Genomic DNA, 19,757 nt, shown 5'->3' with positions numbered 1-19,757 from the left:
TCCGAGCCACACAAGTCACTCCATCTTGGATTCCCCTAGGTCTCTAGTTTTCAGAAATGCACAGGTTTGGTAGGTTTCCCTATGTGGCGGCTGAGCTAGAGTCCAAAATCTACAGGTAGGCACTTTGCTAAAAACAGCTCTGTTTTCTGTGATGTGTCCACGTTGTGTTTTGGGGCATACCCTGTCGCGGGCGCTAGGCCTACCCACACAAGTGAGGTATCATTTTTATCGGGAGACTTGGGGGAACATAGAATAGCAAAACAAGTGTTATTGCCCCTTGTTTTTCTCTACATTTTTCCCTTCCAAATGTAAGACAGTGTGTAAAAAAGACGTCTATTTGAGAAACTGCCCTGTAATTCACATGCTAGTATGGGCACCCCAGAATTCAGAGATGTGCAAATAACCACTGCTTCTCAACACCTTATCTTGTGCCCATTTTGGAAATACAAAGGTTTTCTTGATAGCTATTTTTTACTCTTTATATTTCAGCAAATGAATTGCTGTATACCCGGCATAGAATGAAAACCCACTGCAGGGTGCAGGTCATTTATTGGCTCTGAGTACCTAGAGTTCTTGATGAACCTACAAGCCCTATATATCCCCGCAACCAGAAGAGTCTAGCAGACGTAACGGTGTATTGCTTTCGAAAATCTGACATTGCAGGAAAAAGTTACAGAGTAAAACGTAGAGAAAAATTGATGTTTTTTTACCTCAATTTCAATATTTTTCTTTTTCAGTTGTTATTTTCTGTAGGAAACCCTTGTAGCATCTACACAAATTACCCCTTGCTGAATTCAGAATTTTGTCTACTTTTCGGAAATGTTGCGGTTTCTGGGATCCAGCGTTGGTTTCATGCCCATTTCTGTCACTGACTGTAAGGAGGCTGAAAGCACAAAAAATCGTAAAAATGGGGTATGTCCCAGTAAAATGCCAAAATTGTTTTTACAAATTGCGTTTTCTGATTCAAGTCTGCCTGTTCAGGAAAGCTGGGAAGCTGGTGATTTTAGCACCGCAAACCCTTTGTTGATACCCTTTTCAGGGAAAAAACCACAAGCCTTCTTCTGCAGCCCATTTTTCCAATTTTTTTGAAAAAAACGAAATTTTCACTGTTTTTTGCCTAATTTCTTGGCCTCCTTCTGGGGAACCCACAAAGTCTGGGTACCTCTAGAATCCCTAGGTTGTTGGAAAAAAAGGACGCAAATTTGGCGTGGGTAGCTTATGTGAACAAAAAGTTATGAGGGCCTAAGCGCAAACTGCTCCAAATAGCCAAAAAAAGGCTCGGCACAGGAGGGGGAAAAGGCCTGGCAGCGAAGGGGTTAAAGCTATGTGCCGGGTGCAGTTTCACACGTTCTAATTGCCTTGGGTGCAGTGGAGTGACGCTGTTCATTTGGGGTTTGCTAGCTGCTAATGCGTGCTCTCACCAAGGCCAGGCCTTTTTGTCCAGGGCCCGCAGTAGCAGCACTAGTGCTTGCAAAGGATGGATGGAGCTCAGCTGAGCATTGCGGTCAGGAGTGTAGCTTGGTCAGCAACATTGGGGGCATCAAATTTCCCAACAATCATGATGGTACGTAATGTTAAAATACATTATAATATGCATGGGAAGAGCGTAAGGGGCAGTGGAAATGGAGCTGAATGCATCTTGGAAGGGGTACTAATTGAGAGAAAGCACACCATTTTATGGAAAAAACAACACCTTTGAAGTCTTTCCAAATAGAGAGAGTGAGAGCGTCTGTGCATTTTTGTCTGTGTTTGTAAACATTCTTGGTGAAATCCGACAGACACTTCACCATACTTAAATGAAAGCACCTGCACCCAACTATTTATCACAAGATATATTTATAAGGGCTAATATAACACCCCGAAGACTCCCATGAAGCTACAGCCCTGATTGCGGTAGTTACAATGGCCAGGATCAGTGCTTTAAATGGGCAGGTACTCTCTGGTGCTGAGTACCTGAACTCCTTTAACAGGAGGGTAGCTTGTTCAGTAAGAATGGGGGTGTGTGATCTTCAGATTGTCCAACAATCACACTTTATATTAACATAACTTTTATGACAATCATGGTGCATCAGAGGGGCCTAAGAGGCAGTGGAAAGGGAAAAGAATGCTGATTAGTAGGAGTACTAAGAGAGAGAAAACACAATAGTTTGTAAAATAACCATTATTTTTTAGGACCATCAAAACAGAGAGGGAGAGAATGTGTGTGTGATTTTGTCGGTGTGTATGTGAAAATCCTGGTGAAATCCAAAAGACAGCTTACCTTACCCAACTGAAAGGATGTGCACCCAACTATATATCAATAAATACATTTACCCGGTGCCCACCTCCTCCTAGCCCTCCTCCCTCATCTCAGGACCTACTTAATGGAAGCCACCGTGTTGGCCCATTGAGCAGGTCCCAGTCCAGCTCTCGACTGCTGCTGCATCACTCTCTCCTGCTTTCTGCCTCATTCTCACTGCTTTTTCCTCCTCTCCCCCTGTTTTACTGAGTGATTTTTCCTGTTTACTGCCTCATTTTCACTGCTTCCTCCCTCCTTTCACCCTGTGGCCTACAGACCATTAGGCTCACACCTCAGCTTCTGCAATGCTATCCCGAATTCATCGCATCTCAAGCAATTGACTCTGAGCGCTACAAATTCCTACGGGACCTCAACGTCCACCTCGATGACCCAAGTGATGCCAACACTACCGACCTCCTGGAAAGCTTGAGCAACATCAGCCTCAACCAGCTTGTCACTGACCCTACCCACATCACTGGCCACATGCTCAACTCCCATCTTCACCTCCAGGGACAGAGTCAGGTACATCCACACCACTCACCTGGTCTGACCACCACAGCAAGCACTTCACCATCTCAGAACCCATCTACCCTGGCACTATGCCCCCCCAGATCCACAAAAAGAAACTGGAAAAAGGAATAAAAAAAACAGTTAAACAACACTCTCTGCTCCCACCTCCAAGACTCTACACATGACCCTTTTACAAGCAGCAAAGAGCTTCTCCCAGTGTGTCACAGAATGCGATAATGCCACACGCCCCCGCCAAGACAGCCAAGGTCTGAGAAAAAGAGCAAGCTGGTTCACTGAGGAATGGCACTCCAACAAATGCAACTGCTGACAACTTGAAAGGAAGTGGCACATCAGCAAAAAACAGAATCCTGAACTGCCTTCAGGACCACTTTCAACAAGTACCAGCATAAACCACAACAAAGAACTCTTCATCATCATGAAGGAGTTTGACAATCACACACCCACTGAGAACAATATCCCCTATCCAAATTTTGATTAATTCCTGTTATCTCTGTTTTTTCTATCTTTCATTGACCATTTTTATTCCACCACTTCATTTCACTTCAATGATTCTGAGTCATCATCATCATATCCTATAGCTCTCTCCCTCCACTACGTAGTTTTTGGTTGGCTTTTCTAACATTGTGAACTAACAAATTGCCCAGAGTGATATTTTGGTTAGAAGATACTGCAGTGCTAACTGAACTGCAACAATGTATTGCAGTCTATTTTTTTTTATTAAAGAAATTAAGGGGAGGTGCACCTGGAACCTAAAAAACGTATAATGTTTTTTTCTAGTGACACCGACGACCACTGAAGCTGGCTCTAGTTCCGCTGCAGGAGTAGATGGAGCAGGGACAGGCGGTGGTAAGTCACATTGCTTGGTTTTTGACCATTACTATTGCTCACTAGCTACAAGGGCGTTATCATGAACATGACCCCCCCACGTTACAGTTACTTAGGGCGTCTTCTATCTGGAACTCAGCAAAAGCATACATAATGTATGCTAAAAAGGATGGCTTGATGGAAACGAGAAAGAAAGGAGGGTTAAAAGAAAGGATGGGTGAAGTGAGTGAAAGGAAAGGATGCGTGGGTGGGTGAAAGGATACGTGGGTAAGATTTGGGTAAATGGATGGATGGGTGACAGGATGATTAAAAGAAAGGGTGGATAGTGAATGGATGGATAATGGATTGTGAATTTTGGTTAAAGACTAGATGAGAGAAAGTAAAACTTAAATCATGGTCGCTATGGGTAAATATAGTAATAAGAATGAGAGGATGACCGAATAATTGCTTGAATGAAAAAACAAGGGAGCTCTTCTGGAGAGGGGCATGCTGCTCACCTACTTCACTTACTTTGTGTTTTAAGGTTATCAATGTTATGGTTCAAAGTGGTGGTATTTTAATTTGTGTTCTAATCCATTAAATCACTGCATTTGTTAAACAAGGCAGATATGCATCCCACCCATCATCATCATTCATCAACCCCCTCCCTGCCCATGGCATTTCACTACTCATGCCTGAAGTAGTGCAGTATGGTTCAATTTTTGCCCACAGTGTTGGCTGTGCAATGTGCGCTGCTTCAGTTAATGCGGCATTTACAAAGTTTTCAATGTATTGCAAAGCAAACCCACAAAGTGTATTGTTTACCCTTTGCCCACTCAGTTACCTCTTAGTACTTCACTCCTTTGTTCTTTCCAAAGTTCTTCCATCCCAGCCTACCAAACAAATTGAAAAATGTATTCTTGGCATGTGCTACATTTTCATGGCTATATTAAGTGTTTCCAAAATATATTTAATGGTTTTCCATAACAGATTTATTTTACACCTATTCAGGTTTTCCCCTTTCAACTTTTGTCTATACAGTGGCTGAGTAAGCCAAAGATTAGGAACACGATGAATCGATGATCAGTGACATCCCTCTATTCTACAGCAAAAGCTCTAACTACCTACATTATCCCTTTGCCTTACTCTGCAGTAGAGTAAGTCAGGAATTCTTTCCTTACTGCCCAACGTGTAGATTTGTTGGAAATAATTTGTGGTGTTGGGTGAGGCCAATGAGTAAAGTGGAATTAGTAAGTGCCCGATTTGAATTCTAGCTTGGTATAAGGGATAGCCTGTGACGAAAGTGCCAAATACAATCCATATAGCCCGTTCCTTTCCCTGTAGTGCAGTTCATCATTTTTTCCACCGTCTTCTTATGTCAGACAGGTAAAATGTATTTGCATTTTATATATGATGTGTGATGTATCTTATTTATTCATCTGCCTCTTGGAGTCAGGGTAGAAACTATGTGAAAGGCATTTGGGAAGAGTAGGCCCACTGGAATTAAAGTTAGGTAATTGTCAACTACAGCTGCTCCAGCTGTAGACAGTAGCAAAGTACTCAAAGCGCTGACTAGCATATTGCCTTTAATTTGGCACAACAACTTTTACTCCATAGTGTATAATGCCTTACTCATAAGTGAGAGGTAATTTATTTTTATTTTTCCACTAAAAGTGTTTGTTTAGATACTAGAAAAGCCTTTAAAACAATGATATCACAGTTTTTCAATCTGGTGTTATTCTTCTATAATTATTTTCCACTACACAGTCATTGCTTTTTATGTGGAGTAAACAAATAAAATTGGCCCTGAGACTCTCCTAATTATAATCACATCAGATTCCAATATCTCTAGGAGACCAGAAATGTAGTGCTACTGTGCCACTCACTAACTACTTTTGAAGAAGTGTTTGCTCAGAACATTGTTTATAATTTTTTTTTTTAATTTTGCTTTCCTCGATATAGCTAGTACTGCTGGACAACCACCAATCAGGCAGGGGATAGTGGCCTGAATGTGGCGGCAGAGGCTGGAGAACATCCAGGCAGAATACCAGCGACTGGTGATCCTGGGGGAGTTAGAGGCTCAGAAAGCTGCCTTGGACCCAGGACCCAGCTCAGCAGCATGACAGCCCCGTCCTCTAGCCTCCCGGCCACTGCATGGCTGGGGCTGCCACCAGCTGTCAGGGTCCCTGACTGCACCTGTTGTCACTCTGACAGGGCATTGCTCAACTGTATTCAGCAGTGGATGGACCAGGTCGAGACCCAGCCCGCTAGGATTGAGCAGAGCATAGACCAGCTCCAGACTCGTATAGACAGTGCCCTCTTCTGAGCCCTTTTTAAAAAAAAATGCTTTTGTGGGAGGGACTTGTTGTGGGTGGATAGAGAGTTGGCATGGTTTCTCAAAAACATTTCATATTAGACTTTTTGTTGGACTTTTTGTGGAAAGGGCTATTTGTTTGGAGAGAGGGGTGGACCTGTTGTGGGAGGAAAGGCTGGGTTTTTGTATTTGTTAAAAATAAAAAAGTGATCATTTATATTTCTTGATGTATGCCTCAAATGTTTATTTTGATGTTTACATTTGCACTGCTGTCTTTTAGTGTAGCCTGTTTTTTAAAATCTGCTAAAACCCATGTCTATCATTTATTTAAACCTTTCCTTTATTGCCCTCTGCAGCTATATTGGCCACTAGAGGTTGATTGCCATTGCCTATTTTGCCTACAAAAACAGAAGGACGTAATTACTAACAAAACAAGTTCATTTCAATCCATAGTACTTCTCTTACCTGAAAAGATGATGCGAGGGAGTCATTTTCAGGCAGGTGTTTTCCCAAGGTGACATCTTAAGGGGTGGTAGGTCATAGTAGTAGCAGGCTAGCATGCTAACAGGGAATCCAGAAGGTGCCACTCCCTCCTAAGCTAACTCCAACTGCAGACTTAATCAAAGTGTTATACATTACTGTCAACTAGTTTGAAAGAAAACAGAGTTCATGGGTCATATTATATCATAACTTTAGGAAGATTGAGATCAGACTAACACATTACAGTATCTGACACATAACAAATAAGATCTGATATGATAATAAAAGCTAGCAATATCAACTTCCTCTGAGCAATAGTGGGGAGCTAGTATTTAAAAACTAAACTTAGGACAGGAAATTCTTGACTCAGGAGAAGTGGGCTCAGATTCAAGTGTGGGTGGACAAGGTTAGGCGTTTACACAACACACAACACAAAGTGCGAATGATGGTGTTGATGGGGCCAGTGTGGACTATTGCTCATGTAATAGAAGGTCATACAGTGAGTTGGTGAAGCGTTCACAACATCGGCCCCAGCAAGTGTGTGATCCATTTATGGTGTAAAATTATGTCACACCTCTATAAATCACACAGCCCGGGGGAAGAGGGTTAGGGGCTCGATGAATGGAAGGGAAAGGAGAATTTAGGAAAGATGTAATAAGGATAGACACTACACAAAAGAAACCACAACAATGGTCATCAGGATTTGAGCAGCACACCATCAACAATGTTGTAGAAGGAAATGAAGGGATAAGTATGACACAGTTCAGGTAAAATGCATTGCAAACAGTCCTTCTGACCCAGAGAGACCCACATTAGTACAGCATTAAAAGTTATGACTTCTATGTTTGAAAAGTACAAAATATAGAGGATTGACGTCAACTCACCCAGTTCTAAAACTTATGATTATTAAAAAGAAAATGATACTCATTGCCAAATTTGGTGTTGCATCCTCATTCTTCTTGAAATGTCCGTCACTCTTGGGTGCCTGGCTGAACCTGTTTGGTAGATAAGCTGGAGTCTTGAGCTTTCACAAGTTTTATTTGTGCAGGATAGAACTAGGAGAAGGCCTGCGTATTGAAACAAACTAACTGTATTATACAGCAAAGGAGAAGGACTAAAGAAAACAAGGTAAGCTTCATGAGGAGTCAAGAGTGTACCAAGAAGACTCAGAGCAAGAATATGAAGAGAATTTTCAAGGCAGTGATGCAGCAAACACATACTCAGCAGCATTTCCCAAATCAATGCAGATCTCTCCAGTCCACAGAGCTGAGTGAGTACTAGTCCTCAGAGTCGTCACCATCATCATGGTTTCGCTTTGAAGTTGATAATGTTCTCCTTCTAGCTGTTGAGGTAGCCCCATCCTGAGTCCTTCTATCCTCCTCCTGAGAAACTCCCTCCCAGTCCCAAACAGAGAGAGTTAGACCTGTGTAGTGCACTGCTGTTGAAGAACAAATAGAGAAACAGAATTGGAGAATTTTGTGCAGATTTGTGTTTGGTAACTTAAGTGGCTGGTGTGGTCTCTGTGGAACCAGAAAGAAGTAGTGGACCAAGTAGGCAATGTTCACTAAGTTTGAAAGGCTAATCACTTTCAGAAAAAAATTATCTCCCATCAGCAACAAACATTGCAAATTATCAAATTCAAATTTACAAATGTGTTGAACTCCCTCCCTCACTGTCAGCCACCACATACATCATCAATCATCACTCACAATCATCACTCATTGGTGCAATAGTTAGTAGTTATTCTTCCAATCCAACTACGTCAGTTGAAACAAAATAGCATTGCCTTTTTGATAGTAGCAACACATTGGAATCTCGCCCTCACTCTACTGTGTCAAAGACACCATCAACAATTGATTGGAGGGGTGTCCGGGGTAAGAGATTGGAAGTGGACTCTTACGCCATTGTGAAGTACAGTTCTTTAGAGAAGCAAGTGTTCAGTTTTTTACTAAACTACAGAAGGGTTGGAATTGTCCCGATGGATAAAGTGTTACTGTTCCAGATCCTGGGTGCATACACGGGGAAATGTCATTTCATTTTTGAACTTCTTGAACTCCAATATGATGGTGTCCTAGCTGTGGATATGCCAGGAGCCACTGGAGGGGCTGGGCTCACCAGCTAGATAGACAGGATGCAGCTGGTTAAGAGGATGGTGGGGACCAGGAAGGGGAGATATTAGAGCTGAAACACAGTTACAGGGATGTGGCCATATTTCCTCTGGCCCTTGATGTGGCATACTGTAGTGTGTGACCTGCCCTTGAGTTTGTGTGACCATGAAGCACGACTTTCCTTGGTTTCAGATGGATGAGTAAAAGGGCTTGAGCAGCAGCTCTGAAGATACTTTCTGAGATAAACAATCCCACCCTCTTTACTAGAGAGATATAATTTATTATTATCGCTCTATTTGCTCTTTGAGCCCTGCATAGATGATTCTTGCACCTGCCTTCATGAACCTTAAAAGTAGCAAGATCTGTCTTAGGGATATGAAACACCAAACCTTGGGAAGCAGCTGTTATCCCTGCCTGGTACAAATTGGCATCCTTAGTTGTTGATGGTGGAGTCTGAGCGCTACAACCTCACCTTAATGCCTGGCACTGCAAATTGGAAATTCTCAGTCAAGCTAGCTCAGAGATGGAAGCTCCACTGTTGTACCTTTTCAGGATCTTTTTGCACCCGCTAGTGAGATAACCTTGCACATGTTAACATCACATTTTAAAGTTTTGGCTTCTGTTACGTGCACCCTCATCTGACTGCCTATCTGAAGAAAATGCATGGATGTCAGGGAAACTTGGTGAGCACTTGTGCTTTGACTCGTAGCGATATACGCCCTGCTCACTGGCACTTATGAACCAGGTCCATGGACAGACCATTTTTTGCTGAAACGTTAACTCAAATTATGTTTTGATCATATAAAAAAACGTGTGTCTCACAAGATCACTTTATGAAAACTTCTTTGCCAATTTCGCACATCACAAACCTGCTTCTTTCTATTATTAAAAACGGGCCTTTTGCGGATAGTTAGAGTCGGAGGCAGGAAGCTGTCCTCACTCAGAAATTGCTTACTTAGCTAGTCTAATGTTTGCCCACATCTGAAGCCTTACCGTTTTGCCTTTAAAAGCTAGCAGTTGTTTTTTTTTAATGCTAAACAGGAGAGCCCCACCCACGTACACTGGATTCCTAATGGTGAATGCAATATCTCGATCGAACGGGCTCTGACATAAAAAAAATGCATCTGTGTTAATGGGCCAAAATGGCAGGGGTGGCCGAAGTGACATCACATACCCTTTGACATTAATGACATCACAGGAAGTGCCATCCTATGTCCCTTGACCCGGACTTTTTTCAGGAAGCCTTATCACATGACCCCAACATCACATTCAGTTACATTCATTCCTACTCATTCTCATTCACTTGCATTCGTTCCTAATCTCATTCATACTTCCTGACACTAAGGCCCAGGTTGACTAATGCTTTGCACCATACCTGTGTCCTTTTTGTGTCGTTGAGCAGGTAAAAAGTGTTAGGGTGGGGTTAACTATCCAACGCAAATCCTGATTTGTGTTGGATAGTATCCCAAAGTATAGCACAATTGTGATATGCACTGTTTTGCGCCATTTTGCATCAAGTGACTGTCCCATTGATGGTGCATGGGCATTCCCATGCAATCACCTAGGGGTTTTGACACAAATCCCCGTCTACAAACAATAGTAGAGTGGAATATGCACCAACATCTTGTGCCTGCTCAAAGCAGGCATAACGAGCAGAATTGTTTTCATATCTCCTCATTTTCTAACTTTGCATGTGTACTGCATTGTAAAGCACACACAAAGTGGGAAAAGCCAAAGCATGGTGTTTGTACTGGAATGTACCCCTTCCAGCACAAAACCTATGCTTCAGAGAACGCACACACCCTTGCACTATGGCCCAAGAGTGTGTGCATTGGTGGACTGTAGACAAAAGTGCACCAGTGCACAAGGACAGAAACAATGCACCATAGCTCCGGTCTCTTCCTCCGTTCAGTGTTCCCAGGCCACCGCCAATGACGCAGCAAATCACCACAGGTCACGTCTCGACTTCAAAGGAACAAAAAGGCCAATCACTGAGAAATGCAAAGATGGGACTTTTCTCTTTGAAGATTGTGAAAAATAAGAAAGCTGCCAATTGTATTTGAACAATGATGAGACCAGAAGTAAAAAAAAAACGTTGAATACAGTTTACCCAATTTGTGTCGTTTATGGAAAGGTAGTTTTTTGCCCTAGAAGAAGGAAATGAAAAGTGTAGGCACTGCTGAGATTCGAACTCAGGATCTCCTGTTTACTAGACAGGCGCTTTAACCAACTAAGCCACAGCGCCGGCTGCGTAGTGTGTTCTTTCACATATTCCTCTATGAGAAGCATTCCGGGTCGCAGTTTCCTGCAGCGGTATTTCAGTAGCGCTTTTTCTTGGCCTAAAGCGCCTTCACAATTGTTAAGGAAACAGCTACATTTTCACACACTTTTTCATGCTTTTGAGCGTAATCTCTTTGTCTGTCTTTATTTTTAAAACAAAAGGTTGACTACGTGAATAAACTGCCACGGGAATCAGGAGTGCGGTAAAACATGCTTTAGAAACATGAATATCACAAAACACCCACCTGTTAATGCTTCAAAATATGAAGCGGAGACTCCGATGTGCTATGCTTATAATAATATATATATCCAACGCAAGCACAGAGCACTGGTAGAAACTTTGTAAACGCATATTACACATCCAGGGTGAGGTTTTCTCTAACACCGCGAGTGACACACGCGCCCACCTTAAGTAAACACTAGGACACAGGCATGGACGTCATTAAGAGGCCGCCAGGGGTCGCTGCTGCCAAGAACACGAGGCGACTCCACAGTTCATATTTACAGCACATTTTATGTTGCACAAAAAGCAAAACTATTCTGTTATGCACTATTAATGTAATAAAACATGGGGCACATTTAACTGCACGGCGCCTTTGGTGCCAGCTGTAGTTTCAGCTCTCTGAAAAGCCAACTGCTTACAACATGCAACGAGTGGGCTTTGTGCCAGCCCTGATTCATTAATAGGCTTAGCTGGATCCGTCTCTTTCACCCCTGGGTTTGAGAGTTTGTTAATCAAATCTGAGCTCAGCTCACAGTAGGGTCTCTCTCACGATATGCTATCAACTGGCTGGTGGACCATTCTGTCTTCTACAGAACAAACAAAAAGAATGGGATACATGTTTAATGCTAATGTAAATCACATCACTATTTTGCAAATAGTAAGACAATATATGCAATACACTTTCTGAAAATATTATTGTATAAACCACAGCGTGAAAGTACTTTTCCACGACCATTCACTGGCCACACTGCTGAGTAAGCCTTTTTTCCTTGCAGCATTTGGAAATATAAATGCTGTGGATAAAACATTTTGCCTCGCAGAGATCAAGCACAGATGAACCACAATCTATATCTACGAACAATCGATTCACTACAAAATACCTGAACAATCATTTAGTCTTCAATATTCTCCAAGCCCCTTGAGCTTCTAAGTGATTATTCATTCTTTGCTTACAATTTGTCTGTGAAGCACCAATAACCTTCTTTAAGTAATTAATGCATTCCCATATGAGGTCTTTTAGGATCTTAAAGTTTGTGCCACAAATTTAGAAAGGATTCTGTGTTTGCCAAGTTCTGTCACTTCAGGCTGGGCTCCAAGCAGGTCTGTGATTGGCTTATCGACCTCCAGATTATAAATACTCTCTGAAACATGTGGCATTGAGCTTTGTCTAGGCAGAGGGACAACCCAGTAACACCTCCAGTTTGTTTACTTGGATACATAGAGGGATTCTTTATGGCAATCCAATATTGGTGCGCTGAGGCTGTTCATGGGGTTACCATTGTTGGATCTATCTAAACTTTTAATGTAGGACTAATAAATGCCTACAATTGTTTGGTTCACTATTAGTTTAGGTTTCTATCCACTGGCCCTCGATACAGTCTCTTTAGGTCTTACATACTAGCTGTCTTTCTTTGTCCATGATCATGGTTTGATTTACACAATCTTCAGTGGGAGAGGCTTGTGTCAGACGCTCCAAAACTCGACACATCTGCCAGTCTATGAAGTGTTTATACTGCAGGGCAAGAGGAAATATGCGGCGCCTAAAAGATACACTCAGCCATCACACCTTTTGTCACATGCTTCCATTGTTTACAGAAACCATCCATTTGTACTACTACAGCCATTACCACCAATGTTTCCTTTAATTTGTTTTTGTTTTCTTTTTGCTGTGGGGCAACAAAGTGTCCGTGTGCACCCTGAGCTGTGGGAGCTACTGACTCTTAACAGGAGTCACTTTAAAAGGCAACGCCTCTCTTTCATTTTTGGATCAAATGGGCAGTGGGGTGCATGGCTGAAAGTTTTCTTTTTAAATAAGTGCTATGACGCCAGCCAGTGTTGCCAGCATCAAATCTATTTTTCATGGCAGCTGAATGAGGCAACCTAGAAAAAGGAGAGTAGAGAGGGAATGAGCCAGTTAGAACAAGTACAGCAATTGGGGGCAAGCACCAACATGGACAGCAGGAGGGGCAAGCAAGAACACATCAGTAGTTGGGGGCAAGCAACAACATGGACAGCAGGAGGAGCAAGCAAGAACACATCAGCAGTTGGGGGCAAGCAACAACATGGACAGCAGAAGGGGCAAGCAAGGACACATCAGCAGTTAGGGGCAAGCAACAACATGGACAACAGGAAGGACAAGTGACAATACAGACTGCGGGGGGGCAAGCAACAAAACAGACAGCAGGAGGAAGGTGGGAGGGGGCAAGTCACAACATGGACAATGGGCAGAAGGGATCAAGCAAAAAAACAGACATCAGGACAGTGGAGGGGAGGGGAGTGCATTGGGGAGTCAGGTCAAAAAGACGCACTTTGGTAGCGTGCTTAAAGCTAAACAAAAAAGTAGCATCTCATACAATGAGCAGGAAGGACACAAGTATGCATCAATACTCCAGGGAAGGGACAGACGCACGAAGAGGAAGGAAACCTACTGCAGTGGACCAATATAATGCAAGCAAAGGAGAAGGACAATGAAGCCAACCAATGGTAAGTAGTAGGAGGACACAAAGCTCACTGTATACAAAACAAAAGATTTGGCATGTACTGCCTTAGGCAAGACCTACAAAAGGGTACATTTTTTTGGTGGTCATGTAAAGAGCTCCAAGGCCCATGGGACACATCTGGGCTATATAAAATTGCAGAAAGAAAATTGTTTCCAGGTGTGGTAGCTCAAAGTATCACTCCATGTAAACTAAGACCATAACTCCTAGACTGCACTAGGTTGTTAAATAAAAATCCAACTTTCAGCATATTAATGGGATCTACAGGAATTGAAAACGGTGGTCATTGAGGCCATGAGGGGGTAACAAGAACAACAGCCAGATACACAAAGACATTTTGTAAAAGGTCTGATTCACAAATTCAGGCTGTTTGGAACCTTAAAAAATTATTTTGGTACATAACAAACCCATATTGAAATACAGGAACATGTTACTAAATTACAATGTGGGTTTAAAACTAAGGCCCAGATTTAGGCGGGCCTAGCACCTCCTTCTGCCACATTAGTGTGATTTTTATGACACTATTGTGGCCCAACAAGGCCAAATTCGTTGAGCCATATTTACAAAGTGGCGCAGTGCATGCATTGTGCCACTTTGTAACCCATTGCACCATATAATGCCTGCGCCATGCAAAATGTATGCAAGGGGGGCATTCCCCCGTTAGGGAGACCACAAACATTGTGCAGTGGAATCTCAGAGATTCCACTGTGCCATTTTCAGTGGCTATTTGTAACGCCTGCACAGAGCAGACGTTAAAAGGGGGCATAACAGAATTTTCAATGGGTCCCTATTTACTCTACAGGATTAGAGACAAAATTCTGGTGCTAATCCTGCACAGTACATCAAGAGCATCAAAAATGTTGACGCTATTGCCCTTCCCTTCCCTCGTGGCTCGCCATACATAATACGGTGCAAACATGGTGACGGTAGGGGTGCGCTAAGGGACGCAAGAAAAGTGGCGCTGCATTGGATGCAGCGCCACTTTTCTTAAATTAGGGCCTAAATACTGCATTGGTATGTGGCATGTTTGGGGCTTCGCTTCCAAATACCAATTTTATTATACAATAATGTTCTGTGACCGAAATCAGGCGGCAAACCATTAATATTTTACTGATGACACAAATGCTGCTGTAAAATCTCCCCTTTGTGAAAGTTGACAAATATTTTTTTAGGGTGCGCAGTCATCCCATCCCTACTCTTGAAAAACTGTTACTTAAAGTTTTCTTTTCTTTTTTGTTTTAAACACATTCTGTTTTCCTTAAAAGAAAATGGATTGCATTAAAAAATTGCTTTAATTAAAAACAATCACAGACATGGTGAACCGCAGTCCCTAGCCGGCCTCTATCCCTATGATGACTGTGAATCATAGTGGGTCGCTTTTTGCGACAAACCTCAGTACAATTTATAAGATAGGTAGAATTGTGACCCACTACGATTTGGCATTTTGCGAACTGACCTAATAGTACACCACATGTTCCTAGACCAGGCATAATTCAAAGGATGGCTTTAACAAGTCCACTCAGTCAGCCCAGTCAAGTACATGGCTGCCACACAGTCACTCCTTCTGGAAAGATGAATTTCAGTGTATTCCTCCAAACAAAAAGTCTTATTCCTTGCATACAGCGACAGCAGCAGTTGATTTAGGGCTGTCTAGATGTATGCACATTCTGTACGGGAGGTAGAAATCAGGAATGTCCTTTTTCAGGATCACAGGGTTGTCTCTGATACACTGGTATGCTGTCGCTCCTTAGAATGTTGGAAATACATGGGTCACTGTGCTGGTCAAGAGAGCCAGTACTTATGGCCAATCTGGTCAATAAGAGACAGCACTGATATGGTCAATGAGAAAAAGTACAGATGGCCACACCTGGTCAATAAAGATCAGTTCAATCCTTGAAACTTGGGGCCTCCTCGAAAACTTGAGATTCATGTCTGCTGCATGATTTCAACCAGTTTAAACTGGTCAAGTGATAAGGTGCATGTGACCCAAACAGGAAGCTAGGTTGATCCCTAGTAATGCAGATCATGGCAAGAAAAGGGAAAGGAACAAGTAACACTTTGGAGAGGACTGTGCCTGCCTCAAAGGGGGTGGTGTGCTACCTCTTCCACCCACAGGGAAAATGTACTCTGCAAGGGGCTAAAACATGTATAACTTGCTGTATCCCAGTCCTGCAAGGACCATTTACAGTTTTGCATTCTCCTCCTTCACAGGGGCACGTCCACCCACAAGGTATTTGCATTTGCCGCCATTGATTTTGTTGTGAATAAGCGAGTAACAACAACTTAGAAGTGGGAACTTTATTCAACAAACTCCTCAATCCACAAAACCAGTTGCCTCACTCACAGCTCTCTCAACATTCTAAGGTAAGCTCCCAGCAAGTCCAATTGTCCTCACTTTCTGAGGTGGACCAGGAGCGTAACATTTGTTAATTATTTACAGCTTAGTTCCATACACTTAAGGTTGTCTCTTAATTAAATAATGAATATGAGTATACTGTAATATATACATAGTTCGAGGATAACGGTTTTAGTCTTTTATAACATGTTTCCTATATGTCCTGCTTATAATATTTCTCCCTTCCTTAACAAGAGAAGACAAAGTCTTTGTGCCATGTTTGGCTTCTCCTGATCCGGGTGTTACATCTCTGATGGCTCACAACTGTAGAATTATCGACTTCATTCCTAGTAGCTAAATTTCCTTCCCATTGTCCTTCGTCCCTTGGCAGCATACTATACGGTCCATACTCCGGCTTTTACCATCCTCTAATTTGACAACATTTCTGTAGATTTCCTTAATCCTAAGTGGCTCTGAGAATTTACTACTCCCGTTTCGCATGCAATCTGGGAGCTTGGCCCTGATCCACTGCCCTACCTGCCATGATCTGTCCTTGGTGCCAAATTTATTGTTGTACCATCTCCTGTATTTTTCTTGTTTGTGCCGAACACATTCAGCAGACACTTCTCTTTGCTCGCACACTTGCTCACCTCCCTTTAACCAATTAGGATTCAGTTTGGTTCCAGGATGTCTTCCCTTCAAGGACTGGAAGGGTGACAGCCCTGTAACTACATTAGGTGTGGTGTGGTAAGACCATAACATTTGTCTTAGCGCTTCCTCACATGACATACCAGACACTCTGCTCTTTGAATGTACTCTTTAAACATTCTGTTCATCCTCTCAACCAACCCATTGGCCCTGGGGTTATATAAAGCGGTCCTGAAATGATGAATGCCCCAATTTTTTAGAATTCTTTCATGGCATCTGAAGTGAATTGCACTCCATTATCTGTTACTAATGTACTGGGAACTCCTTCCCTCATGAATGCTTTGGTTAGAAAGTAAACAACATCCGTTGTTGTTATTTGACTTACAATTTTGAACATTGTCCAATGTGATTGGTAATCAATTAAGACACAAATGTAATGACCCCTGCTCCCCAGGTGATTTATTGGACCTAATATGTCCAGTCCTAGTTTGTCCCATGGTTTCACGGGGACACTCATAGGTGACAATGAGGCTTCACGTGTTAGATTAGCTTTGTCACTCATGGCATACGCAGTACACTCCCTCACCATGTTCTCTACCAACACATCCATCATTGGGAACTAGTACGTAGCTCGCAGTTTATTTTTTGTAAGGCTTCGCCCCAGATGACCTTCGTGCGCTAGCTCTACCAATTTTTTCCACAGTTTGCTAGGAGGTATATGTCAAAGCCCAGCTCACCTGAGTTCTTGTTCAGTTCTGATGGAGGTTGAAGACAATCCGACCCCACCCTGAAACTGCTTGTTCCAGCACACTAGTTTTTAAAACAGTGCACTAAGAACAGAAGCTCAAGGGAAGGGGGGAAGTGGATAAAATAAAAAAAGAGACAACACCGTTCTTGCGTTTCCACTGTTGAAGTGCTGCACAAATCTGCGGCCCTTTCTGACTTCTGTAGAAACTGGTGCCTAATGAAACATAAACAAAGAACAGATAAGTGCAACCTATTCCTAAATGGGTTCCTGACTATCCCTTTATTTATTAGAAATTCTCTTCTAAAAGTACCTTTTGGATCCTGGTCTCTAGTTTCCAGGTTTGGAATGTGTTACTGCTCTGGGATGTGTTTTCTATGACTGTAAAGCTTCTAAAACATTAAACAAATACCGTTATCAGAATTACCAATATCAAACATTCATCATAATATAACTAAAGCCTAAATTCCCAATAGCAGACTCACTTTTCCCATATTTCCAGAATCTTTTATAAAACAAATACTGTACTTTTACATCAAAATACAGCATGTAATTTGTGCAAGTCCTTGATTTACTGTTTGCCTTGCTGTTAATGGTTTCCACTGTTCGATTCTTAAAAGTTTCATGAGAAAAAACAATGTTTGCTTCACAAAGTTCTGCAAAATATTCTTGTAACAAAGAGTTTGAATCACAATGTTCGTGGAAGGTATTTCGTTTCAAATTGTCTATACACGAATCCAGAAATTGTTGTCAAAGTTCTTTCAGGTAATAAAAGGTTTTGCACTTACTTGTTGCTGGCAAGAGATACTGATCAGTCTAACCTTGTCTTCTTTTTCTTTCGCAGGTTACTCATAGGAGAGAGGCTGAAGCAAGGAGGAACCGGAAACCGGAAGAAGGAAGAGCCAGAAGCTGCTCCCATTGAAGTCAATGAAAGTCTGTAAAGAGCAGGAGTGCCAGCGCCGAGGGATCTGTTCTCAGGTAAGCGGGAGGTAGACGAGCACAAGCACTGGGTGAGGCTCGGGGGATGCCTTTTATAGACAAGGCTGGGTGTGGTTTGAAGGGCTGGGTGTGGTCCTCACATGCTGCACATGTTCTTGGAAGGTGTGCAGAGCTGGGTGTGGTTTGAAGAGCTGGGTGTGGTCCTCACATGCTGCACATGTTCTTGAAAGGTGTGCAGAGTTTCAGTTATTATACAAATGAGTTGGATTAACACATGGCCTAGGGAGAAGTATTTTAAAGAAGCCTTGGTAAAAGCAAGGCCCAATGTGTAAACAAAACAGCACATTAAACAACATACACAGAAGCCTAGGGGGGGGGAAGGTGAGATAACAAGAAAGGCTTTCAATAGTAAGTTTAAAAGGGAGCTATTACAGAACCCACTAGTGCAGTGAGAGGGGACATGCTCTTTGCTGTGTACAAACCCTAACAGTATAACCCTCTCTCCTCTCATGACTATCTTATCAGAAATGTGGAGTTCTGATCTGATATCACAGTATCCTTTCAGGTCTTCCTCCACATCTCTCAATTTATTTGGCCACCCACTGATAATCTTCTCTCTGAGTAGCTTTAGCACCCGATCCTTCCTAGTTTCATCCACCCATTCCTCCTTAGTGAGACTTGCCAGTTCTACCAATAATACTGGTTCTTGTGTCCGCATTCCCATCGTGCGTTCCTGCGTTTCTATCTCTTCCACACTATGCTTCGTGGATCTAGACAGGTTATCGGCTATGGTGTTTTTTCTAGCTGGAACATATATTACGTCAAAATTGTTGCTTTCAAGGCCCATCATCCACTTAGCTATACGTGGAGTAGCACGTTCCCTACGCTGAGTAGTAAATACATTGACTAAAGGTGTATGATCAGTTCTAATTGTGAATGGTAAACCCCACAGGAAGAATGTAAAATGAGTTATGGCCCAGAAGCAGGCTAGTGTTTCTCTTTTGATGGTCTAGTTGTTTCCCTCTGCTCCACTTAATGCTCTTGAAGCAAAGGCTACAATCCTTTCTTGACCATTAACACATTGAGATAATGTCACCCCCAAACCTTGGCCACTAGCATCCGTGGTCACCCAAGTCTTTTGTTTGGAGTCAAAATTTCCCCAATGTGAAGACTGAACTATTGCGTCCTTGATTTTGCCAAATGCTTGTTGGCATTCTGTATTCCATATAAAAGGTACATCCTTCTTTAAGAGTATCCTCATAGGAGCCGTAAACATGGCAACATTTTGTACAAATTTTGCCATGTATTTGGCTAGGCCTAAGAAGGAGTTGAGCTCCTGTTTATTAGTGGGAGGTAATGCTTCCTTTACAGCCTTTACTAAATCATGTTTGGGTTGGACCCCATCCTTCGTGATTTTATGCCCTAGGTATTCTACTGACTCCACACCAAAACAACACTTCTCTTTCTAAATTGTCATCCCAGCCTGACTCAATACTTTGAATACCTCCCTTAGGGTATCATCATGTTCGTCTTTACTGTTGCCATAGATCAACATATCATCCTGGAAACATAAG

General features: G+C 42.4%; 1 non-coding gene across 1 annotated transcript; it reads right to left on the bottom strand.

Annotated features, from left to right (window-relative positions):
• Positions 1-10,686: 10,686 nt before the first annotated feature.
• On the bottom strand, positions 10,687-10,760 carry TRNAT-AGU (transfer RNA threonine (anticodon AGU)). The gene has a single exon. It is a non-coding gene; the product is annotated as a tRNA-Thr (tRNA).
• Between the last annotated feature and the right edge of the window lie 8,997 nt (positions 10,761-19,757).

This window comes from Pleurodeles waltl, chromosome 12, assembly GCF_031143425.1.
Source record: "Pleurodeles waltl isolate 20211129_DDA chromosome 12, aPleWal1.hap1.20221129, whole genome shotgun sequence".
NCBI lineage: Eukaryota > Metazoa > Chordata > Amphibia > Caudata > Salamandridae > Pleurodeles > Pleurodeles waltl.
Note: the sequence above shows the minus strand (reverse complement) of the source record. Positions and strands in the feature narration are given on the sequence as shown.